At 47.4% G+C, this 25,984-nt stretch overlaps 1 protein-coding gene across 15 annotated transcripts in view; it reads right to left on the bottom strand.

Moving 5' to 3' along the window:
* Positions 1–25,984, bottom strand: part of DAB2IP (DAB2 interacting protein) — a 317,250-nt gene that overhangs the window by 101,935 nt on the left and 189,331 nt on the right. For 2 of the 15 annotated variants that reach the window (XM_083597212.1, XM_083597211.1), the window contains exon 1: positions 8,874–9,142. The exons of 10 other annotated variants lie outside the window; for them this stretch is intronic. The gene's annotated coding sequence lies outside the window, so the exon portion shown is untranslated. Of the gene's footprint in view, positions 1–8,873; positions 9,144–25,984 lie in introns of those variants that run through there. 3 more of the 15 variants (XM_083597209.1, XM_083597207.1, XM_083597210.1) reach the window with 3 other exon arrangements.

Below are 25,984 nucleotides of genomic sequence, written 5' to 3'. Positions count from 1 at the left end.
ATTTTAATATTTTAATGTTCCATTATTTTAATGTTGTATTTTATTTTTGTTTTTAAGTTGTAATCATTCATCTTGTTTTTATTATTGCTTGTAAGCCGCTCTGAGCCCGGCCTTGGCTGGGGAGGGCGGGGTATAAATAAAATATTATTATTATTATTATTATTATTATTATTATTATTATTATTATTATACAGTCATACCTCGGGATAAATACACTTCAGGTTGAGCACTTCAGGTTGAGCACTTTTGGGTTGCGCTCTGCGGTGACCCGGAAGTAACAGAGCACGTTACTTCCGGGTTTCGCCGCTCGCGCATGTGCAAACAGTCAAAATGATGTCACGCGCATGCGCGGAAGCGGCAAAACGCAACCTGTGCACGTGCTGTCGCGTCTTGTGTTCTGTTCGGGATGCGAACGGGGCTCTGGAGCGGATCCCGTTCGCATCCCGAGGTACCACTGTATCACACTGAAGTCATCAAATCTGCACCCATTATTGCTGCAAAGGTATATTTCCATGAAAAACGTTTTTTTAACCTGTCCTGTTTCCCCAGAGGAGGCCAGGGCAGTATGCATGGTTCCCCCTCAGCAGCGGCACCCTCAAAATTATTTGTGCAACTCTTCTGCAAGGTAGAGTTAGGCTAAGAGTGACTGAATGGCCTGGTGTTCCCTGAGCTTCAGAACAGAGCAAGGATTGGAAAGTGGGCGTTTCAACCCCTTGACCAACGCTCTAATGTTGGAAACCACAAACAGGAGCCGATGCTTAGGTGTGTGGGCAGAGCATGGTGGAATCTCAGACGCCACAGAACAAGCAGCTTACAACAAGGAACATATAAATCTGCCTCGCTTGTGCACGTCATGGGGTCAAAAAGGATATGCTGGAGCTGGAAAGGTTTCAGAAAAGGGCAGCCAAAGATGATCGAGGAGATGGAGCGATTCCCATATGAGGAAAGGTTGCAGGTTAGGACCTTTTACTTTAGAGGAAAGGTGAGTAACAGTAGACATGATTGGAGTTTATAAAATGAAGCACAGCATGGGGAAAGCGCAAAGAGAGAAGTTTCCCTGTCTCTTTCGTAACACTAGAACTGGTGGGCATCCGATGGAGCTGAATGCTGGAAGGACAGATAAGAGAAAGTCCTTTTTCACACAGTGCAAAGTCCAACTGTGGAATTCCCTCCAGCAGGAGGCAGTGGGGGCTACCAACTTGGATTGTTTTAAAAAGGGGACTGAGACAATTCATGGGGGTGGGGGAAGGCGATGGATGGCTACTAGCCATGTTTGCTCTGCTCTGACAGTCAGAGGAAGCAATGCTTCTTCTTCTTCTTTTGTAAAAAAAAAACCACTTTTATTTAAGCCATTTAAAGTAGCACAGCTCTTCTGCCAATAGGGGAGAAAAGTAGGCATACATTGCTGGTTTGAAAATTCAGTCAGCCCATTCCATCCCCAATGCCAAATAAGCTATATTGGAAGGGTCAGAAATCATTTGATTTTTTAAAAAATCCATTTATCAGATGATCATTAACCCAAGTCTTCTCTGGTTAAGATTACGTTCATCCTAAAGTGCCCCTCTTGGTTGGACATAATCAGCAATCATGCAATAGTTCATTCCTCAACTACTCAATCTGTGGAACTGTCATCCTGATATTCTCCCTTAGTCTGGACTCAGTGCTTCAATCAGTATCAGATATTTTACACATCCAGATCTTCAACATACCTGAAGGACATAACATGTTCTCTTCTGATGCCATCTGAATCTTCCCAGTTGCCAGAACCCTGATGCGATCTTAACAAACAATAAGTTCTGAATAGCAGTTGCTGGAAACCACAGGAGGGGAGAATGTTTCTATTGTGCTTTTTCTCTGCTCCCTGGTTTCCCATAATGGGCATCTGCTTGGCCAGTGTGAGAACAGGGTGCTGAACTCAATGGACCACTGGCCTGGGCCAACAGAAGCTTATTTTGCTCACCTGTCTTGGAAGATGGACTGCCAGGCTGCAGATTATTAAACTATTTTTAAAGCAGAGTGTACACAACTCCACCCATAGCCTGGGTCACCCATCCCTCAGCTTCTTATTTCTGGAATACGAAAAGTATTGAGCTCAATAAATTTAGCTTCTGAATGGAGTTTGCAGGTTTATATATTCACAAAACCACAGAACTGACCCAGAGGATTATTTAGTCCAGTGTTTCTCAAACTTGGGTCCCCAGCTGCTGTTGGACTACAACTCCCATCGTCCCTAGCTAGCAGGACTAGTGGTCAAGGGTTATAGGACCCAGGGTTAAGAAACATTGATTAAGTCCAACCCCCTGCTATGCCAGCAAGTCGTGACCCTGGGAAACACTTACTGCTAGTCTGCCATGCATGCATGCAGCTGACACTTGCCACAACAATGTACACTCTGCAGAGGCTCAGAGACACTCTCTACTATGACTTCATATGACTCAGGACTAAGGCTGACAATACAAGCAGGTTATTGGCCTGGGTCCAGCTAAGCCTACGAAGATAATGCATGCAAATCGTCTGCAATTCTCTGAACAGCATTGCTATCCTTGCCACCGTCCACAAGCTGATTTTAGGCAAGTCGTTGCCTATGAGCCTCAAGTGAGCACCTGTGAAGGCAGCAACACACACATGAATCTTGTGCTGTTTGCTTCAAGGAATGCTGGGAGGAGGAGGAGGAGGAGGAGGAGAGCTGTGGAGCAGCCTGTGCAATAATAATCTGCAAACAGTAAAAGAGCTTCCTTGCCAAGCTGGCCAGGTCAGTTAAATTTTGCATGCCAAGTAAATACTGTAATCATACACAGCAGCCTACCAAAGAAAAGGCAGTCGCCGAACCTGACAGAAACCACACACACAAACAAACACACAGTTTGCTTTTTACATACAAAAGAATCCCCATGTAGATAACGCTTGTGCCCGTTTGACACAGAGCTACCACATTTTTATGGGCAGAAGTTCCTGTACCAGGTTGGCAAAGCCTGCTGTAAAACATAGCCTATAAAGTAAGACCTCAAAGAAAAGTAGAATTGGGAGGGATCTCCAAGGGTCATCTAGTCCAACCCCCTGCAATGCAGGAATCAATGCAGAAACTATCTAAATAATAATATTTATTTATTTATTTATTTATACATACATACATACATACATACATACATACATACCCCGCCCATCTGGCTGGGCTTCCCCAGCCACTCTGGGCGGCTTCCAACAAAATACTAAAATACAGTAATCCATCAAACATTAAAAGCTTCCCTAAACAGGGCTGCCTTCAGATGTCTTCTAAAAGTCTGGTAGTTGTTGTTCTCATGGACATCTGGTGGGAGGGTGTTCCACAGGGAGGGCGCCACCACCGAGAAGGCCCTCTGCCTGGTTCCCTGTAACTTGGCTTCTCGCAGGGAGGGAACCGCCAGAAGGCCCTCAGCGCTGGACCTCAGTGTCCGGGCAGAACAATGGGGGTGGAGAAGCTCCTTCAGGTATACAGTCATACCTCAGGTATGCTTCGGGTTGAGCATTTTCGGGTTGCACTCCACAGCACTTACTTCCGGGTTTCGCCGCTCACGCAGACGCTCAAAATGACGTACGTGCTTGCGCGGAAGCGGCAAATCGCAACCCGCGCACATGCACAGACGCAGCTTGCGTTCACTTCAGGATGTGAACAGGGCTCCGGAACAGATCCCGTTCACATCCAGAGGTACCACTGTACTGGACCGAAGCCATTTAGGGCTTTAAAGGTCAGCACCAACACTTTGAATTGTGCTCAGAAACGTATTATATATCTCCATATAGATAGGTCATAACATTTCCCTCATTTTACATTTGCAAAACACGAGAACTTCTCTCCCTCTTCCTCCCCAACAAGCTACAAGGAGAGTTCCTTAGGACTGAGCATGAATGGGACATTATGGAATTTTTTTGGGGGGGGACTAGGAAGCATACAGGGGGGCAATGATAGCCTTCCCTCAGCCATGCTTGGACCCCGAAGGCCTAAGATCAGCATCATTCCTTCTGCCAAATAGGTATAACAAGCACAGTCCTCCTTCACGGGGTCACTCTGAAGATTCCAGCATCAAACCAGCAAGGTTTTGAAGGTCTTACCTGGAGCATCACAAGACACTGAACTGACTTCTAAAATTCTAATAAAAGCTGTGTCGCTTTTTTCTAAGTCTGTGATGCTTGCAATTGGGGGTTTTTTTTTGAGGGGGGGGAGAGCAGCTGGCTGGCTCTCGCTTTTCCTCCCTTTAAAAAAAAAAAATCACATCCTCTGATCTTCTGGCTGCTTGCTTTGTACACTGAGCCAAGAAACAGGAGGAATAACAGAAACGTGTCAACAAATTGACACCTCAGAAGGCAGGAAGAGCCTCCTCCACTTTCCCACCACAAACTTTCAAAGCAAAGACTAGAAGCCAGAGTGGTTATCTCAGCAGCTGCTGGAAATCTGCTTAGTTCTCTTATCATCTAACTCAGTTTCTCACCAGCCGGGAATAATTAAGAAACGAAAGTGAAAAAAAGGGTTAGGAACGGAACATCCACCTTCTTTCCATAGCAGCAGCCAGGAGAGCGAGAGACAGAGAAATGGCAAGATGACCGCATTTTGTTTCAACGCTCAGCGCCTAGGGACATTTCCCAGCTCATGAGCGATGCTAACAAAATGGTCTGCTTTTTAATATAATATTAAGAACCAAGGGAGGTTGCCTCATAAACAAGTCTGCCCCTGATCCATTGAGCTTAGCAGGGTCAACACTGATCAGTAGCAGTGTTCCAGGGTGGCAGCTTTCCCAGCCCTACCAGGTGTGGGGAGGTGCTAGGGTAGTGTGGGAATTGAGCCTATGACCTTCAGCAAACAGAGCAGGTGCTCAGACATTAAGTTTTGGTCTGCTCCTTAAAAAATTAAGCACCATTCTAGTCCTTGTGTCCCTTAATACAAAGTGGTTTAATGTCCGAAGCCTTACACCATTTCACCCAACTCAGTATTGGCTGCCCAGACTGGCTCTCCTAACCCCACCTGGACTGGAGATGTGGGGAGCTGAACCCAGGACCTTCTGCATGCAAAGCAGGTGCTCTATCACGGAGCCACAGCCCTTCCCCCAGCTATACCTCCTTTTTTGTGGGGAGGGTCTGCAGTGCTTTGTTGCATTATCAAGGCCAGTGTGAAGCATTACGCAGAGAGCACAGAGGCTAGGCCAGGAAGTTCTGGGTTCAAATCTTCATCGAGCCTTTGGGGCAACTTTCTCCAGGTAGTCTCAGTCTAGCTATTTCAGGGCACTGTTCTTTTGTTTGTTACACAAATGCAGGGATTTGCACCTTTGGGAGGCGTGTTGAATTTTTCAACTTTCAAACTACAAAAATGAGAGATGCCAAAAGGTGCAACATGACTTGGGAAGATATTTTGGTTAAATTAATATAATTTAGTTTTGCTTGGTAAGTAAATTGTGTATAAAACTGCAAAGAAATCATTAAAAATGACTGCCAAGTACTTGCAGTTATAATAATAATAGTAACAGCAACAATTTATTATCCTTTATCATTACCATTTAACGTTTTATACGTTGTGTGTTGTTGTTTCTCCATTTGATCTTTTTACATGGTTTTATACGCATTGTGGTATTTTAAACATTGTGAATTGCTGTTATTTTTATTGATTATAGTTTAGTAATTATTTATTAAGAGCGAATTTCTGTTTAATTATTATTTGCTGATATTGAATTTTATTGTATACTATTATATTCTAATGGATTATTGAATATTACTTTTTTGATACATTGTTTGTTTTAAAGTTATGTTATTATGGCTTTTTGTATTGGATCAGATTGTTATAAGGTGTGTGATCTTTGTTATTTCTTCAGCTTGTAAACTGCCTTGTGTATAGTAATATAGAAAGGCAGTATACTAATTAAAAGTGAAATGAAATGAAATTTTCAGGTGGTAAAATAAAAATTATTTGGTTTTCTGAAAGCAGTTTATGTGTTTCTTCATCAGACGTAGACTTGCCAAGTTAAATGTTGTCCAATCACAAAAATAATAGATTTGAATTCCTCACACCCAAAAATATATTGTTAAGACTAATCACTTAAGAAATTAGCAAAAATTGCATTTCATTCCCCCAAAAAGCACGCTGGGCAGCATGCGTGCTTCTAGAACCCCGCTTTTATCCACCCAGCAACCCTGTGAGGTTGGCCCATCATAGCTAAGTGGGGATTTGAACCCTTGCCAATCCCAGTTTGGCAATTTACAAAGAAAGTCACTGAGGGAGGACGGCCAAAGACGGGTGGAATAACCAGCAGCAACTTCAAACACAGAGAAGTTGTTTCCTCTTTCCAAAACTGCATTCCAGCCTGAGCTCCCAAACAGCCTGCACAGAACTCCTTGCACTGGATGCAAGTAAAGTGAGCAGTGTGGTGTAATGGCTAGAACAGCCTTCCTCAGCCTTCGTGCTGGCTGGGGTCTATGGGAGTCACAAGCTGAATTCACATGGGGGTTTCCTCCATTTTCCAGATGTTTCCCTGTTAATTTTCCAAGTTAGATTTGAAGCTTACACGTGATGTGAAAAACACTTTCTGAACGTCACTGGAATACTGTGCAAGTTTATCACTCTGTGTGATTTGCTTCCAGAAAAATATCCATTTGCAAACAATACAGAAATTTATTTGGTTATTTATTGCACTTATATCCCACCTTTTCTTCCAAGGAGCTCAAGATAGTGAACATAGTTCTCTGTCTCCCCATCTTTAAACCCTCACAACAGCTCTGAGGTGGGCAGTGTTTAAAACTCCCATTGTTCTAGGCACGTTTTGCAACAGGGAATTTCATAAATGGGAGCAGTTTCTGAGCTCTGGGTGCAATACTCAGAAGTAAATCCCAACCAAGTTCAATGTGGCTTCCTCACAAGTAAAATGTGCATGGATTGGGGGCCTGAAAACTTTCTTTTCTTTTCAACCCAACATGTTTTGTTTAGGTTTTAGTTACCTTGTTTAATGTACTTTTAATATATAACGTGCTTTTAATTTGAAATATACAAGCCAGTTAGTTTTTGACGGTTTAAGTCAGTGATGGCCAAACTTGGCCCTCCAGCTGTTTTGGGACTACAATTCCCATCATCCCTGACCACTGGTCCTGTTAGCTAGGGATGATGGGAGTGCATGTTAAAGTGTTATCTACCTCAGACTCTCACAGTGATGCTTAAAATCAAAACAAATTTTGGAGTGGGACCTTTGAAGGACACGTAAGTCCTAGGTTTGCAAACTGGACACTCAAGGTGGTGTCTCTGCCATCAGTTGTGTAGGCCTTTAATATGTGTTAATTGTGGTGCCAAAAATATCTATTTATATGAAGGAAAGGAGTTTTCAGGGAGAATCCAGGGCTTGTCTGCAGAGTGGAAAGAAAGATGATCTTTTTTCTGCCTCCCCACTTCCAGCCATTCTCTGAAGAATGGAGAAGAGATCTTAAGAATATTAGGGGGGGCAGTTGGGAGGGCAAGCAGGACTTTGTTTTTTGCATTCTTCAGATGAGGATTAGACCATGTGAAAAATGATCGTAAGATTCTAGCTGCAGTTCATTCATTTTCAGCTTAGTATTCTTGTTATTAAAAAACGACGCCTAGACATTCCGTTGCTGTGCACAACAACCTAGGTTTAAGGTGCCATTCAGCTCCTAGCTTTCATATATCAGTTTCTAAGACTGAGAGGGGGGTCAGGCTGGAAGGCTGTGCCTGGCCCAAGGTCACCCAGTGAGCTCCAGGGCTGAGCCCCCACTTGAACCTCCCAGTTCCTAGTCCAACCCTTTAACCACTGCACCACCACTGGCTCAAAGAGAGCTAAACTTGCACATTATTTGGCAGGCATTCCAAAAAGGTGCTTCTGTGTCCTAGGGAAAGCTAAGCTATAATGCAGGAATTGAGAGGTAGGGGAATGGAGGGGAAATGAAATAAGAGGGTATGAACACAGCCACAGTCTGAAACATCTGGAGGGAACCACCTTGGAGAAGTCTGGAGTTAAATGTTGAGCTATGCAAATATGCTATTACTGCTCAAACAAGGAGCTGATAGTGGGCTGGGGCTGTTTTGAGTAGGGGGCTACCTCACTGGATTGTTGTGAGGATATAAAAGGGACCCCGTGAGCCCATCCAGTGCTGGATTTACGTATAAGCTAAACAAGCTATAGCTTAGGGCCCCACTCTCTTGGCCCCCCAGATTCACTATTAATATACTACTTCTCAATTGTATTTCAGTTCAACAATTACTTTGATAAAATACATATTTTATTACGTGCAAACGGCTTGAGATACCTATTAGGTCCATCAATTACCATATAGCATATATTCAACACCAAAAACAGCGACCATTCGTTGTTGACAAAGGACAGCTGGACATATAAAGGGCCCCATTACCTTCAGGAGCTCAGGGCCTCATCAAACCTAAAAACGGCCCTGCCCCATGTCACAAACAACCACTCCAGGAACTACGTTTACTCATGAGTAGTAAACCCCGCTGCATCCCACGGAGCGAGAGTGTTCCCTCAGGAGGAAGCGCGTGCAACATCTGCCGCCGCTGCCAAGCGCGCCATCCCGCGCTGCACCGGTTGTTGCTCCCGAGCAAGCCCTCACCTGATTCTAGCATGCCAACGCCCATTTACTCTGGAGCAAGTCCCCCCCCCCCACCCTGCGTGCAAGAGAGCTTGCTGCCAGGACGCCTTGCCGCCGGGCAGAGCCAGCGCCGCCGCCTTCCCTGGGCCTGATTCCCGATGGAAGGAAGCGCACGATCGCCGCTGAGCCATCTCCCCATTGCAAGCTCTGAATCGCGCTTGCAACCAGAACCCCCGAGGGGCTTGCTCATGAACAAACGAGGCGGGCGTTCATTTGATCCGGCCGTGTCGCAGCGCCCCTACCTTGGCAGCGGTCTCCGCCACTTGCGGGTCTCCTCGGAGGAGGCGCCACGCCGAAAGCCCCACAGAGCAGTGTCTGGCGCTGGCCACCATCGCTCCCCAGCCTGCCTCGGCTCGGGGAGTGGAGCGGGCGCTGCTCCTCTTCCTTCTGTTCCAGGCCCCAATCCTCCCGGGGGTTCGACCTAGCAGCAGCAGCAAAGGCGGACTCAGCCCGGGTGCAATCCAGCCTCCTTCTCTCGGCTGGCTTGTTCCGCGGGAAGGGAGGAGACAAAGGCGAGCCCGACCCGGCCCGGCCCCTCGCTTGCGCTGCCGGCCCGCCCTCCTCCTCGCTTCCCTTCCTTTGGGAATCGGGAAATAGGAGGAGAGAACAGATCGTGCATGTACTCAAAACTACGGTGCGGCTTCCCCTCGCGCCGAACTGATTGCACACCGAATAGACTCTCGCCTCTTTCTGCTTCCCCAGCGGCTTGAGCAACAGCAAAGTCTGGATCGAGAGGGTTTTTGAAGATGCCTAGAGACGCCCTTCTCTTGGCTTTGACCTGGTTGCCGGTGGTCTACAGGGCCAAGTTCAAACAGATTTTGTTATCCAGAGGCCACTGTGCAAAGTCACATCTAAACCGGCTGGCACATCTGCCAAAGCCCAGCCTAGGGTGCAGGATACCGTATTAGCAAGATCGCATGTTCTCTCCATGAAGGGATGTGACTACTGGGGAGATGGTAAAAGACCTGACCCAAGCAGAGAGGCTGTGGCTTTCTCAGGTCCTTATGGGCGGATTTCAGACAGATTATACAGCATCCCCTCTTAAACTAGCCTTCTTCCCCAGCACAGAGATTGGCAGGTCTGTGGCTCCTTAGCGGCTTCCACACTTTGCCTTTGAAGCTCCAGTCTGCAAGGCAATCTCTGTCTAAATCTGATGGTCTGAGGTTGGTTGCCAATAGCCTGCACTGTATTGTCCATTAGCCTTGTTAGAAAATACAGTATTTGGGGACTCAATTATTGCCAGAACAAATCAGGGAGGGGGAGGCAATGCTTACAGCTGCTTAAAACAATCATAGAACTGTGGAGTTGGGAGGGACCATGGGGGTCATCTAGTCCAACCTCCTTTTGCCCAACGTGGAGCTCGAACCCATGACCCCAAGATTAAGAGTCTCATGCTCTACCGACTTTCCAGTCCTCTTTTAAAGCTGTCCATGTGGCCATCACTGCCTCTTGTGGTAGTGAGTTCCATAGTTTAACTACGTGCTGCATGCCGAAGGACTTTATCTGTCCTTAATCTTCCAACATTTTTTCACGCACGAAAAAGTCCCTCATGACAAAAATATGTTCTGAAACAAACAGAATTGGCATGTGTGTGTGTGTGTGTGTGTGTGTGTGTGTTTGACTTGAAGGGCAGTCCAGCAACAAAAGCCTTTTTCCACCCTGAATAATTGGGTGCACTCTTCCCACCTTGGATCAAATCTATGCTGTCAGGTGCCATAAGAAAGCTGCAGAGATAGCGCAGGATAGTACGCACCCTGGAAATGATCTCTTTCAGCTTCTGCCTTCTGGAAGAAGGTACAGGGTTATAAAGACTAGGACTAGCCGCCTGAGAAACAGCTTCTATCCAAATGTGATTTTGGTTTTAAACGCAGTGTAAGGAGTCTCTATGGGAGTATATTGTACAGTGGTACCTCAGGTTACATATGCTTCAGGTTACATACGCTTCAGGTTACAGACTCTGCTAACCCAGAAATAGTGCTTCAAGTTAAGAACTTTGCTTCAGGATGAGAACAGAAATCGTGCTCTGGCAGCACAGCAGCAGCAGGAGGCCCCATTAGCTAAAGTGGTGCTTCAGGTTAAGAACACTTTCAGGTTAAGAACAGACCTCTGGAACGAATTAAGTACTTAACCCGAGGTACCACTGTATTTTAAAATGGGGTATCAGAGTTTTTAGGGGGCTAACCAGGCTGGGCTAGCTGGGATAGCAGGCTTGTTGGGTTTTGAATGTTTTATGTAGATTTTCCAATTTCGTTGTTCTGTATGGGACAATGACAATAAAGATTATCGTATCGAACACTTTAGAAGAAGAAGACAAGAACACAGCAACACTTGGGGGCTCAGCATCCTTTACCATCTCTGGAGTGAAACAGCAAAGCACTTCAGCCCATCCCCTTCCCCACAAGTCTGCTTTCAAAAGCAAGCAGATAACATGCCCGAGACAATGACAGATTTTCATTCTGCCTGCCAACAGACCCCACCCCCCCTCCCCGCAGCAGTCAGGACTGAGTTTGTTCAAATTCTGCCTTCCTTGTGTTTATCGAGACTGCTGGAAGAGAGCAGACACCAATATGCAATTAATTGGCAACTGGTGAGAGCAGATTGCCGGAAGGAAAACCGAGGGGGCGAGGCATCGTGGCATCTGTGAAGTGGCTGAGAGTGGCAGATATAGAACACAGCAGCCTCGGTGGTAGGGTTTAAACACAAACACACCCCACCCCATTTTTCTAAAAAAAGGATTTTGTTTGTGGAGGTGGACTCCCTAACCAATAGACAGGAATTGACAGAGATATACTAGCTGTTAGAAAACACAGGAGGGGAGATTGCTCCTACACTCAGGTTCTGCTTGTGGGTTTCCCATTGACACACCTGGCTGGCCACACTGAGAAGAGGATGCTGGACTTGATGGACCATTGGCCTGATCCAGCCTCAGGGCTCTTCCTGTGTTCTTATATTCTTAAATGTGCACCTTTTTGGAAGTACCCTCTGACTTCTCAAGACTTTTACTGCCTCTCCACCCCACCCTTCACCCCCAGACCTCACCTGCTGAATGCAGTGGAGATTATCTTTGGAAAGTACTCTTGGAAACGAAAAGTTTACAGAGAATAGTTACCGCTGGTGCCATGGAGTGTTCCTGTGGGAGGCAGCTCCTGGCACCTGCTGGGCTGCACACCTTGCTTCAACAAAAACAATTGAGGCGGGGGAGATGAGCTCTTGGGAAGCAGGCCCAGCTTAAAACCTTGAGATAAGGTGCTCAGGCAGCAAGCGGTGAGTTGGTGTTTGGTGGCGCTGTGTGAGGCTAGAACCTGTGTGAAATGATAATGGGAGGCTCCTAAGAGCCCTGCTGAACCTTCCCAGGAGGGAGGGTAGCAGTTGTTTCTCTGTATGATATACCTCACATTTGGTGTGATTTCCAGAAACCAGCAGTGGAGAATCTCTATCTGGCTGGCCCTTGCGAAATCTTTCCAGGCTACACACCTCCCTGGCTCTGCTGCATGCCCTCCTTCAACCTCATCACAAAATTTGGAGACAGGTGGATGGAGATCGTCCGCCTGGGAAGGGAGAAGGAGAAGGAAGACTCTGGTCCTCAAACTCTGCTGCTTTGCAGGACATCTTTGGGAGAAGAAAAGGCTAAGGAGAAGGGAAACTTTTAATGTTTGATGCATTATGGTACAGTGGTACCTCGGGTTAAGTACTTAATTCATTCTGGAGGTCCATTCTTAACCTGAAACTGTTCTTAACCTGAAGCACCACTTTAGCTAATGGGGCCTCCTGCTGCTGCCGCACCGCCGGAGCACGATTTCTGTTCTCGTCCTGAAGCAAAGTTCTTCACCCGAGGTACTATTTCTGGGTTAGCGGAGTCTGTAACCTGAAGCATATGTAACCTGAGGTACCACTGTATTTTAATATTTTGTTGGAAGCCACCCAGAGTGGCAGGGAAGACCAGCCAGATGGGTGGGGTATAAATATTATTATTATTATTATTATTATTATTATTATTATTATTATACACAAATCTGGAGCAGAGTCCCCAAGATGGTGCCTTGTAAGCCTCCTTCCGGCAGGTGCCAAGCTGGTGCCAAACGTCTTGCTCTGCTTTCCTTTGCACCACATCAGTGTGGCCAAAAGGAGGGTCTTGTTGTCTGCGCAGCCCAGGACCTCCAGACACGCTGCCCAGACTCGTGCCCCTGGTAGGTCACTTGGTTGCTGCTAACACAGCAGTTTGGCTTCACTCCCAGAGACACACTCCATTGCTTCTCGAGACAGTTGGATGCCAACAAGATAAAGAAGACTGGCATTCAGCTGTGTCCTTAACCAAATTCCTCCCCACACACTCCTGATGTCCTGCATATCGCAAAACAGAAAAACTGAAAGGTTAGGGAATAGGTTGGTGGGTGGAAAGGAGGATCCATTCCATGAGCCTTCCCCACAAACTGACCACACCCTGCCATGCCATCCCAAGTCCCAAAAATAATTCCTGAGGAAGACAGAAGGCAGTCGAGGAAGGCTGCCTCACACAGGTCTTTTGCAACTGTCTAGAATTATTTCTTTCAGACCTACCAAATCATGTCAATGAAGCACCTTCCCCCTTGCTGCAGTCAAAAGGGATGCAGGCGAGAGAGCACATGTTGTTGTTTTATTTTAAAAATTAAGGGAACAGTCAAAGGCTGCCTGTACATTGCAGCCGGATGACCTTTTTAAATAAAACAAACCAAATCAACACTACCCCGCTGTATTATCATCCTCATCTGTTAATAATTGGACATTTTCAGAGTGGATGGAGATTAGTCACCACCCAAGCCCTGATTATAGGTTGCATCTTGTGCCTGGTCTGGAGAGAGCCTCTCAGTTTCAGAGCAAAGGACAAATTTTTCGCTGGTTGAGGGGTCGGGGTCTCCGTTCTCCCCACCCCACCCCTCCCCACTTCATAAACAAAGCCTTTAAATCAAAGGGATGTGCCCCCCATTCATTTTGCAGCTTCAGGAGCTCCCTGGATCTCATTGTGGATAGGCAAAAGATGAATAAAAAGGTGGGCGGGGATGAAGACAGCTGTTTGGATGAATCAGCCACATCCAAGCATTCACAGATTTTTTGTATTGTGTGAGGAAAGCCAGAAAACAAAACCTTACAACCACTTGATGATGTGCTCACAATCAGATGCACGCACACCCACACCCACACCCCCCCTGGGTATATCTTCTAACTGAAACAAGAGGTGCAGGCCAACACAAAAGTGGTTCCATTCATTCATTCATTCATTTATAAAAATGTTCATATAATGCTATGCTGCAAATATCCAAACATAAAACCATGCAGTTAAAATCATATATATATATATATTTACAATAGACGTACTGTAAGTTACAGCCAATTATAGCCATTTCCAAAAGGTGTTTAAAAGTTGGCACCAAAGTTGGCAACTGCGGAATGGCTAGTGGTCCAGGATAGCCATTTCCAAAAGGTGTTTAAAAGTTGGCACCAAAGTTGGCAACTGCGGAATGGCTAGTGGTCCAGGATACTCAGGGCCTTCTGGCGGTTCCCTCCCTGCGAGACGTGAGGTTGCAGGAAACCAGGCAGAGGGCCTTCTTGGTAGTGACACCAGCCCTGTTTTTAATATTCTGTTGGGAGCCGCCCAGAGTGGCTGGGGAAACCCAGCCGGATGGGTGGGGTATAAATAAATTGTTGTTGTTGCTGCTGCTGCTGCTGCTGCTGTTGTTGTTGTGGCAGAGTGTTCCACAGGGCTGGGCTGATAGACACCAAAGGCTTGGTTTCTTGTTGTCGTCAAATTAGCCTCACCAATTGAGGTAACGACCAACGGTAACGATCATCCTGCTGATGATCTGAGTGATTAAGCTGGGATATAAGGGTCCTAGGCACCCTGGACCCGAGTTGCCCAGGGCTTTGTAAATTAATACAAGGGCCTTGACCCTGGCTCAGTAGCAGATGGGCAGCCAGTACAGATGCCTCAGCAAGGGTGCCACACATTGTCGGCCAGGTGACCCTACCAGCAATCTGGCCACCGCACTCTGCAGTCACTGGAGCCTCAGAACCAGACTCAAGGGCAGCCCCACACAAAGCACATTGCAACAGTGCAGACATTACCAAATGCCTGCCCAGGAGCAGCCATAGCTGGTTAAAGGCACTCCTGGCTACAAAGGACACAGTTTATGTAGATTTATACCATATAGGATGTAATTTCCTTTAATTCCAGAGGAATGAGTTACTAGTTCAGGCGTAGGGAAGACTCTTTGTACATGCTCAAAGGCACTACTCTCTGCACGGTCCCTTCCCAATTCCCAAGGCTGAGGAACACAGGAAGCTGTTTTATCTCATCTAGATCGGGGTGACCAGTGCAGTGCCTTCCAGGTGTTAGGAGGACTACAGTTCCCATCAGCCCCCCTTAGCATGGCCAGTGGTTAGGGATGATGGTTGTTGTAGTAGTCCAGCAGCATATGGAGGACAACATATTGGCTACCCTTGGTCTAGTGCATTGCAGGGGTTTGGGGGGGTGTCAAATGATCTTAAAACTAGTGGAAGGGGGTTGTCCAAGGACACTGGGTTTTGTTTTGTTTTTGTTTTGAGGAAGTGGTGCAGCTTTAAAAGGACTGGCCCTCTGCAGGTTCTGCCTGCCCCCATCTGCTCAGCTGTTGTACCTTCCTAAGTACATAAATATGGAAGGCTGTCATCATGCAGCCCCCATTGGAGAATCTGTAGTACCGCATCTCAGTCCTGGATTTGAGCTTGTTTATTTGTTTCACAAGATTTAAAAACCCCCCGAAAGAGGTTGCATGAACTCAGGGAATGGGGCGGAAGAGAGAAGGCAGGTTTTTAAAGAGTGATTTGAATTAAGCAGGGATGGAAGGGGACAGAGGAGCTGCAAGGACATGATGGGAGCTTGAAGGACATGTGAGGGGTGGGGTTGGGAAGCTGTAAAGGAAGTGGGGAGGGTTGGCAAGGAGGCAAGGAGGGGTTGTTGGGGGGTAAGTGGGCAGGCAGAGGGTGGCATCACAAGCAAGGGTAGCAGCCCCAAGTCTGTAAATAAGCAGACGGGGCCATAAGTAGTTACACCCCACAAGAAGGAGGTTTTCGGAGATTGGAAGAGGCTGCTTGAAACCTCCAACTGCCTTTGGGAAGCAGGGATTGTGCAACGAATTGTCTACCCAATATAGCTGAAAGCAGAAGGGGCTGTGGAAAGCTACAGGCAGCAGTGTCCCCCCCCCCCCCCGGTTGGCCTTGAGCTCTGTGCGCTTTCCATCACACTGCGGGTAGTACTAGCAGTGTGTGCTCTGAATAATTCAGGTGCTGATCTGCAGGGACCAGTGTAAAAGGCATGAGCAAAAGCCATCCACCGGAGCTAAAGCTTGCTGCAAAAGCCTGCTTCCCTGCCAAACGTTGTTGGCCAGAGAAAGCAGCCTGCAAACACCACCCCAGATATAAGGACATAGGAGGAGCCTGCTGGGTCAGGCCAAAGGCCCCATCTAATCCAGCATCTTCTTCTCATGGTGGCCAACCAGATGCCCCAGTGGAAAAGCCACAAGCAGGATCCAGGAGCAAATCTCCCCTCCTGTGGCTTCCGGCATTCAGGTACTGCTCTCTTTGAGTGTGGGGACAAGAGCACAGCCACTGTGGCTAGGAGCCACAGACAGCCCTCTTCTCCATGAATCTATCCAACCCTATTTTAAAGGTGTTCAAGTTGGTGGCCACCACTGCCTCCTGTGGAAGGGAGTTCCAGAGTTTAACTGCATGGTGAAAGACTTTATCAGTCCTGAATCTTCCAACATTTGTTTCATTTAATGCCCACGAGTGTTATGAGAGAGGGAGAAAAACATTTCTCTGTCCACTTTCTCCACCCCACACATAATTTTATAAATTTCTATCATGTTGCCTCTTAATTGTCTTTTCTCTAAACTCACACACACATACGAGATATTCAAACATGCATGGCTTCATAGAGCAGGGGATGACAACAGGTTGAATGAAATTTATTAGTGATTGATTGCACTTATCTTTCTGCCAAGGCATCCAAAACAGTTTTCATGTGTACACCATGCAAAGGGGGGGGGTGTCAGTTTGGGTGGTATCTGTGGGTTCCTTCCAAATCTGTGATCCTGTTTATGTGGGGTATAATCTATATGAGGAAACTAGCCAAACCAGTTCCTTTGTTAAGCGAATGGCCTTGGATTGCCAGTTAAGTACCATCTTGTACATGTCCAAAGAGGTAACCCTCAAGATAAGTGGGTGGGCTTTTTCCCACCTCAACGGGGCTGGATGGCACCTCATCTTAGGAGGGAGAACAGTGAGGGGTGTTTTGGCTGCTGCTGGAAGCTGGGGAGACAGAGGTATGTCTTGCTCTGTGCTGTACCCCAAAGCTGTGACTTGGGGCTCCGCTGAAAACCTAAAGGAGAAGCAAGGTCTGCTGGGGTGCTGTGAACACCCTCCCCTCAACCTATGCTCAGGTTGTATAGATGTGTAAATAAAACTATATATCCTAAAGATCCCTCAGTATCCATTGATCTTCATACTAAGGAAACCAAAACCTGGGTAAACAGTCTTCATGCCAAGGAAACCAAGGCCTGGATCCTCTCTCCACTTGGAGACTGAGGTTAAACATGAGATAGTATTTTCACAAACCCCACTCAATGCAATCCTAACCACGTCCACTCAGTGAAGTACAGTAAGTTCCATTGAATGCAGTGTGGCCAGGTAACTGGGCTTAGGGTTGCAGCCTATGCATGAACCAGGAAGGCACTAGTTTAAATTGTGTCTCACTGTGTGTTTACCCTATGGGGCTTTGGCAGAAGACACCTGGCACATGTTCAGAGGTCTGGGCTTCCACTTGACAAAATCTGGAGCTCTTTGCATAGCAGGTTCTAGAGGCAATACCTCAAACAGAGCTTGCTCAAGATTTGCCAGCTGTCCAAAGAACCGGCTGTCCTGGGCTCATGCCCTCGAAGGAGGAATCCAGATTTGTGCAAATTGCTAAATCAGTTCAGCTTCATCTTCAAGAAGGGAGCAGGCCTAAATTTCCATGCAAGGGTGGAAATTACAAGGCCTGGCTGTGGTCAGTGTGATGTGGGAGATTCGCCCCTTCCACTCAGGCTAAATCCAGCACCCAGAAGGAGGAAGGTTTGCCAAGGGACATCTCCAAACATGCAATTTTCTCAGAGCAGAGCAGAAATTCTAGGGCAATTCTGGACAGAAGCAGTTGTGGCAGCCTGCTGTCCCTGGTTGCAGGGGCCCTTACTAGGCTCCTCCTCAGCAATTTGCCCTTCTGTGCAACTTTTATTACAGGAGGACACTGGCGAAATCTAAGCCACCCTCCACCTTCTCTTAGCCAGAGACACATCTGTGCCGTAGGTCTGTGACCCAATAAAGCTGATTGTTCAGAGATACAGGACCGGCAAAAGAAAGTCCTTATTCACACAAAATAAAAAAATTAAAAAAATCCTTCCACCTTAAAGGTAAAGGGACCCCTGACCATTAGGTCCAGTTGCGGACGACTCTGGGGTTGCAGCGCTCATCTCGCTTTACTGGCCGAGGGAGCTGGCGTACAGCTTCCGAGTCATGTGCCCAGCATGACTAAGCCACTTCTGGCGAATTAGAGCAGCGCCCGGAAACACGGTTTACCTTCCTGCTGGAGTGGTACCTATTTATCTACTTGCACCTGACGTGCTATCAAACTGCTAGGTTGGCAGGAGCAGGGACCGAGCAATGGGAGCTCACCCCATCGCGGGGATTTGAACCACCGACCTTCTGATCGGCAAGTCCTAGGCTCTGTGGTTTAACCCACAGCGCCACCCATGTCCCCTTAGAGTAGCACCTTAGAGACCAACTCAGTTAGTTATTGGTATGAGCTTTCGTGTGCATGCACACTTCTTCAGATACACTGAATCAGAAGTCACCAGACCCTTATATATAGTGAGAGGGTGGGGAGGGGTATTACTCAGAAGGGTGGTGGGAATTTGCGAATCATTGGATTCTTATCTTATTATACATGATAATTTTTTTAGCCATCTCACTCCTTGCTTTTCCCTGTAAGACCAACTGCGGTCATTAACAGTCGTCAACAGGTTTACCACACCTATCAGCCAATCACCCATTCCCACCACCCTTCTGAGTAATACCCTCTCACCATATATCAGGGTCTGGTGACTTCTGATTCAGTGTATCTGAAGAAGTGTGCATGCATGCGAAAGCTCATACCAGTGACAAACTTAGTTGGTCTCTAAGGTGCAACTGGAAGGAATTTTTTCCATTTTAAAATTTTGTTTCGACTACGGCAGACCAACACGGCTACCTACCTGTAACTTATTCACACAGCGCATAACTATACTGTGGAACTCTGTCCCACAGGAGTTGGTCATGGCTGTAAATGAAAATCAGACAAATCCATGAAAGATAAGGCTATCAGTCACTACCAGGCATGAGGGCTGTGTTCTGCCTCCACAGTCAGATGCAGTAGTGCTGGAAGCCACAAAGAGCTGCACGGGGTCTTGTGCTCAGGTTGTGCTTATGAGATTCCCACTGCGGCATCTGCTTGGCCACTGCAAGAACAGGATGCTGGACTAGATGGGGCCCCCTGTAGCCTGATCCGCTAGGATTTTCTTCTGTTCTTAAGTCTCCTAAAGTTCACATTTTAATGCAAAGCAAACCGCCTTCGAAATTCGCAGTTTGACAGATTTCATGATGCAGATTCTTCAGCCGGAGGAATGTGCGCAACGTTTGGGGAAACTGCATGCAGAGGTCAAAACTTGCTGCCACGCACTCCTTGCAGGGTGGGATCTGCCACCCCCTTGGCAGCACACCCCTCCTCAATGCTCCTGCTGCAGCAGACCCATTCCACCCACCCCTCCCTCTTCCGGCAACCCCCAGCTTGATTCCAGTTTCTGCTCCTCCTGCAAAGAAGCACAACAGCAGCAATGGTTCATGGCAGACACTCCAGGGAGTGGAGGAGAGGCTACCACGTAACTGCATGCTTGCCCTGAGTTCAGGAGGAGCCCAGCAGCAAGCAAGCCAGGAACGCCCAGAACCCTGGCTACCGTGTGTGTGTGTGTATACAGTGGCAAAGCTGCATGCTTCGCTGCCGGGGGCAGAGAGCGGGTGGGGGTGTGGCTGGAGCCCCGGGGGGGCATGACACCCCCCAGGGGGCGTGACACACTGCCACAGGGGCATGGTGTGCATCCCAGGAGCGTGGCACACCGTCCGCAGGGGGGTGGCGCACGTTCTGGGGGTGTGATGCACTGCCTGTGGGGCATGGTGCCCAGCGCGTGCAGGGGGGTGCATGGCACGTGTCTGGGGGGGCCACCACGATGGCACCCTCCCGGAATAGTGCTGCCAGGGGCGGTCCGCTCCCTCCACACTCCTGTTTCTCCACCAGTCTGTGTGCAATGCCACCTTGAGTTCATTGGAGAAAAAGGTGGGAGTATAAACACAACTTTTATATCTAATGTGATGTAATGAACTTTAATTAAGTTATCGTTCCATAAGTTGCTTGTGTCCTCAGAGGCTGCTATAACCCTCATTCAACCCTCTCAGACATGGGCTGTCAGTTTGCCCATTATTATCAAGTTACAGAGCTGGGAGATCCAGATCGCAAACAGGTATACATTTAGAGTTTTCCAGTGCCTTGAAAGACCCCCCCCCTTTAATCCCCACAACAACCCAGTGAGGTAGAGAGGCAGCGAGGTCACACCCAGTCATCTTCATGTGGCCAGATGGGGATTTGACCCCTGGTGTCTCGCAGGTCCTAGTCCAACGCTCTAACCACTGCACCACCACTGCCTCTCTGATGTGCGAAGCCTTCACATTGGGATATGAACCAGAGCACGTCTCTCTGCCACGGCTTGCTGTGCCATAAAAATCTCATGCCCCAACCCTGGATGTGTTCCATCCTTCCCACAGGTGTGAAGTCTCTGTAACACACAGCCAGCTTCTGCTTGGGAGAATTAATCTCTCTCTCTCTGACAGTCGGATCAAGGCATTATCTTCGTCGTAATTCCAGACTGCAAGCCATTTTTCCTTACACTTGTCACGATGACAGAAAACCCACATCACAGCAAGGGAAATAAAAACAAGGAGGGGGGAATCTCTCTCCCTGCGCCTCTCCCTCCACTGGGTTGCCTTTTTTAAAAAAAGCCACTACCCTGAAGGCACTAAAAGGAACCAGTCTTTATCATGCATATTTTGTTTGTTTGTTTCTAATGAAAATAAAGGATTCCACTCACATTACAAAACTTTTGGGTTTTTCATTTAAACTGCTTATCCCCTTCTGTACAAATACTAGTCTGGGGTAAGAACTTAACATTATCTGGTTGGTAAAAGAAGGAAAAGGGGTGGGGAGGAGCGACTCTTTTGGCCACAACACCTAAGCCATTGGTTTCCCAAACTTTTCCCAGTCCCTGTGGTTCCATAAGCTCACCCCTGGTGCTCCCTAGCCTGCCCTATGAAAAGCATTATTCAGAATAGCAGTTTGCAAGACTTAGGCTGAAAAAATTCAAAACAATTAATTGCACATTTTATTCAAGATCCATTTTTTAAACTACTCAGTTTAACAATTTCAACAAAATTGATGAACTTGATCCAGGGATACCACCTTTCAGAGTCTTTTTCACCTTCAGTGGCCCCTGGGCCCCTTAGCATCCCACTTCAGCGATGGCCAAATTTGGCCCTCCAGCTGTTTTTGGACTACAACTCCCATCATCCCTAGCTAACAGGACCAGTGGTTAGGGATGATGGGAACTGTAGTCCCAAAACAGCTGGAGGGCCAAGTTTGCGTGACTAGGAAATCTCATCACCTCCTGGGGGCAGCACTGCCCACTTTAGGAACAAACTGATCCAAGTCAATAATAATAATAATAATAACAACAATAATAATAATTTTTTATTTGTACCTCGCCCATCTGGCTGGGTCTCCCCAGCCACTCAGGGCGGCTTCCACTACTGAGAAGGCCCTCTGCCTGGTTTCATGTAGCTTTGCCTCTCGCAGTGAGGGAACCGCCAGAAGGCCCTCGGTGCTGGACCTCAGTGTCCAGGCAGAACGATGGGGGTGGAGAAGCTCCTTCAGGTATACTGGACCGAGGCCATTTAGGGCTTTAAAGGTCAGCACCAACACTTTGAATTGTGCTCGGAAACGTACTGGGAGCCAATGTAGGTCTTTCAAGACCGGTGTTATGTGGTCTGGCGGCCGCTCCCAGTCACCAGTCTAGCTGCCACATTCTGGATTAGTTGTAGTTTCTGGGTCACCTTCAAAGGTAGCCCCATGTAGAGCGCATGACAGTAGTCCAAGCAGAAGATAACCAGAGCATGCACCACTCTGGCGAGACAGTCTGCGGGCAGGTAGGGACTCAGCCTGCATACCAAATGAATCTGGTAGACAGCTGCCCTGGACACAGAACTGACCTGCACCTCCATGGACAGCTGTGAGTCCAAAATGACTCCCAGGCTGTGCACCTGGTCCTTCAGGGGCACAGTTACCCCATTCAGGACCAGGGAGTCCTCCACACCTGCCCGCCTCCTGTCCCCCAAGAACAGTACTTCTGTCTTGCCGGGATTCAACATGTGACCCTCCAGATGCTGGTGGACCCTGTACTCTCACAGTCTCTGGCAGCTGGTGGCAGCTGGAGTCATGAGACCATAAGAAGAGCCTGATGGATGATGCCAATGTATTTGTATTCAGAAGCATTTTCTGCCTCTGACTGTGGAGGCACAGCAGAGCCCATCATGGCCAGTAGCCTTTGATTGCCCTCCCCTCCATGTATTTGTCCGATTGTCTTCTAAAGCCCTCCAAGCTGGTGGCCATTTCTGCCTCCAGTGGGAGGGAGTCCCATCATTTAGGCGCTGTGAGTCCAACGACATATGGAGGGCCTATCTCTGATCCAACTCCCAGAAGGGCAAGCTGGATTTCGAAGGGGCAGAGGAACCAGAGACCAACTTGCAAACATGTGCTGGATTATGGAGAAAGCTAGAGAATTCCAGAAAAACATCTACTTCTCCTTCCTTGACTGTGTCGACCTCAGCAAACTATGACAAGTTCTTAAAGAAATGGGAGTGCCTGATCACCTCATCTGTCTCCTGAGAAATCTCTTTTGTGGGACAAGTATCTACAGTTAGAACTGGATATGGAACCTCAGATATGCAGATGACACAACCTTGATGGCAGAAAGTGAGGAGGAATTAAAGAATCTCTTAATGAGGGTGAAAGAGGAGAGCGCAAAATATGGTCTGAAGCTCAACATCAAAAAAACTAAGATCATGGCCACTGGTCCCATCACCTCCTGGCAAATAGAAGGGGAAGAAACGGAGGCAGTGAGAGATTTTACTTTCTTGGGCTCCATGATCACTGCAGATGGTGACAACAGTCACGAAATTAAAAGATGCCTGCTTCTTGGGAGAAAAGCGATGACAAATCTAGACAGCATCTTAAAAAGCAGAGACATCACTTTGCTGACAAAGGTCCATATAGTTAAACTATGGTTTTCCCAGTAGTGATGTGTGGAAGTAAGAGCTGGACCATAAAGAAGGCTGATCACCAAAGAATTGATGCTTTTGAATTATGGTGCTGGAGGAGACTCTTGAGAGTCCCATGGACTGCAAGAAGATCAAAGCTATCCATTCTGAAGGAAATCAGCCCTGAGTGCTCACTGGAAGGACAGATCGTGAAGCTGAGGCTCCAATACTTTGGCCACCTCATGAGAAGAGAAAAGACTCTGGAAAAGACCCTGATGTTGGGAAAGATGGAGGGCACAAGGAGAAGGGGACAACAGAGATGTTTGGACAGCATGAGTTTGACCAAACTGCGGGAGGCAGTGGAAGACAGGAGTGCCTGGCGTGCTCTGGTCTATGGGGTCATGAAGAGTCAGGCACGACTCAACGACAAAAACATCCCTGATCCAAATCTCTGCTCAACTACAAAGTGCACTGGGAAATATTGATCCAGTTATACTCTCTCTTAGTTTTATCTACCTTGCAGGGTTGTTGTGAAGATATTAAGGAGGAGAGGAGTCCATGCATGCATGCTCATTCCTTGGAGGGAAGGTGGCATAATGTGCAGACAGCAAGCATAAATAAAAGTTTTCTAAACCCTCCAAAAAGAGCCACCCACTCTCCACAGTCACCGCTTGAAAGGTAAAGGACAGAGGGAATCTGAGTTATTTTGCTATGCTGTGATGGAATATCCACAATCACAATCCTATATTTGTTTACACACACACACACACACACACACACTTCTGTCTCTGAATACAAGTTGATGGGAATTTCAGGTGGACAGACAATTCTAGGATTCTTAATGGTGGGTTTCTCCATTCCAGTTTAGAAACAGGATGGTGTGCAATCTGAGGCTCCAAAATCCAGGAGGAGAATTCCAGGAGCACCGCTAATATTTGAGTTGCCCCCTCTCCCTTTCCGCAGGCTGAGAGCAGCTTGCTGCCAAGGTCTCTCTGCTTTTGAAGCTGGCACTGTTAATCCCTTCACCTCCACACCTGCTTTGCTAAAGGAGCACGTCTACACCTCCCATTTCAATGTGATCTTTTTCAAAAGCAGCAGATGCCTCCTGGATCCTGCTCCATGAGGAGTTATCAGAAATTCAGACACCCTGCACTTTAGAGAAGAGAAGAGGCATCTTCTCCATATATTGAAATGAAATTTGAATTCTGCCCCTCCCTCGGAAACACACACTTAAAAGCAAGGAATGACTCTTTAATGACAGTGCTAGAGAGAGAGAGAGGCAGATGAATCAGCCAAAGGCCCAGGTCTCCCCTTTCAAGTGCAGAAACTTTAGATTCCCACTCCCCTCTTTAAGAAAAAAAGAAATCTATTCCCCCCTCCCCAAGGTCGCTGAGAGTTTGCATGAAACAGATCTTTTTAAATGCATGACTTTGACTTCCAAAAATACAGACACATGTTAACCTACAACATCTGCTTGAAACTGAATGCAGTTAGCAATGGGAGAAGTTAAGAGTGAAGGGAGGACAGGAAAGAGGGAGCACAAAGGAAGGCTGGAAGCACCAACAGGCTTTGAATGCAGAGAGAACAGGAGGGCAAGCGAGTTGCTTTGCTAATCCCAAGAGGCTCTTGCAGACTGGAATCTTCTGCTTTTTATTTAGTGAGGGGTTTCGTAAAGGGGGGAGGGGAACATCCACTGTGTTCACTTTAAATGCTTGGTTTGGATTTGCGTGGAATTCTGGGGTAGCAGATGCTTGAAACCCATCTGAGCTACTAGTCCTGCAGGTGGAGCCAGGGTTGAATAGGGTGGAGCCAATGGTGACACCTGGATATCAATGAGTTTTCATGCCCAAACAAAATAAAATACCATAAATAAAATAAAAAAATAAAAAAAATCCTTCCAGTAGCACCTTAGAGACCAACTAAGTTAGTTATTGGTATTAGCTATTAGTTGGTCTCTAAGGTGCTACTGGGACACGGGTGGCACTGTGGGTTAAACCACAGAGCCTAGGACTTGCCGATCAGAAGGTCGGCGGTTCTAATCTCCGCGACGGGGTGAGCTCCCGTTGCTCAGTCCCTGCTCCTGCCAACCTAGCAGTTCGAAAGCACGTCAAAGTGCAAGTAGATAAATAGGTACCGCTCCGGCGGGAAGGTAAACGGCGTTTCGTGAGCTGCTCTGGTTCGCCAGAAGCGGCTTAGTCATGCTGGCCACATGACCTGGAAGCTGTACGCTGGCTCCCTCGGCCAATAAAGCGAGATGAGCGCCGCAATCCCAGAGTTGTCCACGATTGGACCTAATGGTCAGGGGTCCCTTTACCTTTAAAAATAATAAATAAATAAATAATAAGATAGCTGCTTATTTCCTTGATATCTGATGAAAACGTGTTCCACAGGGCGGGACCTACACCTTCACACCTGTCTCTCTCATCCTCCTACCCCTTGCTTTTTGGCTGAGCTGCTTCAGGCACCTTGGATCATGGTTTCCATGTTAGCTGAGCCCTGCTGTCACCTGGGAAGGCCAAACAGATTAAGCCCCAATCCCTCCAGCCGGTGTTTAGAGAGGAACACAACAGAGTGGCTTTGAAGTGAAGGTTTGTTTAGGGAACACCATAATGCAAGAAGAAGAACTGATTGTCCGATACGGTTTGTTTATTTCGCATAGCCTTCACCAGCCTGATGCTCATCCGCAAAGCATAAGCTGGCAAGGTCAGTCCTTGTTCCTCCACGCAAATGAAGCTTATGAAGGTAGGAAGAGCCATTAGCTGGATCAGGCCAATGAGCTATCTAGTCCTGTTCTCACAGTGGCTGACTAGATGCTTGTGGGAAACCAGCAAGCAGGATCCTTGCACAAGAGCAGGTCTCCTCTCCTGTGTTTTCCTGCATCTGGTATTCAGAAGCCTCACTGCCTCTTGAC

The sequence above is a fragment of the Podarcis filfolensis genome (genome assembly GCF_964270895.1).
Source record: "Podarcis filfolensis genome assembly, chromosome: Z".
NCBI lineage: Eukaryota > Metazoa > Chordata > Lepidosauria > Squamata > Lacertidae > Podarcis > Podarcis filfolensis.
The sequence above is the reverse complement of the archived record's forward strand: the minus strand, read 5'-3'. Positions and strand labels throughout refer to the sequence as shown.